Below are 1,573 nucleotides of genomic sequence, written 5' to 3'. Positions count from 1 at the left end.
AAGCGGAAAGTGATCTTTTCGGGTCACGGCATTGAGCCTACGGTAGTCGATACATACCCTCCACCCATTTTGAACTCGAGTGGGGGTCAAAACACCTTCATGATTCTCGACTACCGTTAGCCCAGATTTCTTTGGGACAACTTGGGTTGGACTAACCCATTGACTATCGGAGATAGTATAGATCATACCTACATGAAGGAGTTTGAGTACCTCTTTCTTCACAACATCCATCATTGGAGGGTTCAAACGTCTTTGTGGTTGTCGGACGGGCTTTGTTTCATCTTCAAGAAGAATCCGGTGCATGCATAAAGTGGGACTAATGTCTTTGATGTCGGCCATTGTCCACCCAATTTCTTCCTTGTGTTGCTTAAGAACCCGGATGAGAGCCTCTTCTTGCTCCTTAGTAAGCTTGCTTGAAATAATTACCAGTAAAGTTTCTTCGTTTCCTAGAAATGCATACTTCAAGTGGCTTGGTAAGGGCTTCAATTCAACAATAGGAGGCTTGACAATAGAGGGAACGGGTTTCTCCTTTGGTAGCTCTTCTAACAATTTGGAAGAAAGGAAGAAAAAATCTTGGACAGGAGAAAACTCGCACGGTGCGAGTTCTGGCCCTGGGAAACTCGCACCGTGCGAATTCAGTGCTGTTTTCCGGATTTCTTCCTTTTATTCCCATTCTTCCATTGGGGGATTTTCCTCTAGGTCTTTGATTGTTTCCTGCAAATTACAAGACAAAGCATACCCCGTATCCTCTCCAACCAATCCATTAGTCAAAACAACATCTAATGCATCAACTTTGCACAATTTATACACGGTTTGCACAATTGGTTCAAAAATCTCAAGAAAACATAAAGATGAAGTCTCGGATGGGTATTTCATAGCCTCATGTATGCTATACTCAATCTTTTCCCCCTCAAATTACATTGTGAGGCGTCCACTAGATACATCAATCTTGGTGTTAGAATTTCTCATGAAAGGCCTTCCCAAAAAAATGGGAGTGGAGCCTTTCTCGGTGTAGATACCCGTATCCGTCGATATTGGAATTTATAGAGAACCCGACAAACACCCGATGATGATAGGACACATGTATTTATTAGTTGTCATTGTCATTATTTGGGTTCGTTTTACGATGTAGAATGAGCGTTCTCGACGAAGTATTTTATTAATTTAAATGATATTTAAATTAAAGTTTTTAAGGTGAATTCATTTTACTTTATTTTGAACTTATTTTCTCAAGTTTTATTTTATTAAAAATAAAATAAACAGTTGATTTGAAAAATCATTTTATGAGTGTATTTGATTTGAAAAATCATTTATTTTAATGTGTTAATTGATTTGAAAGATCGATTTTGAAAGTTGAGAACTATTTTTGATCACACGTTTTGGAGCTCCATCGTAGCTCGGTTTTTGAGCCCGTTTTCTTTACGAGTTGGCACGAATCTCGAGTTCACTAACCGACCTAGGCTTTCACTTGTCCAACCCCAGTTCGAACCCCCATACCCACATTCCAATCCCCGTCCAAAAACAGCCCATACAAACACCCCAACCCGCGTTAGCTCTTCCCCTCCTTCAACCC

This window comes from Silene latifolia, chromosome 11 (genome assembly GCF_048544455.1).
Source record: "Silene latifolia isolate original U9 population chromosome 11, ASM4854445v1, whole genome shotgun sequence".
In the NCBI taxonomy this organism is placed as follows: Eukaryota; Viridiplantae; Streptophyta; class Magnoliopsida; order Caryophyllales; family Caryophyllaceae; genus Silene; species Silene latifolia.
Note: the sequence above shows the minus strand (reverse complement) of the source record.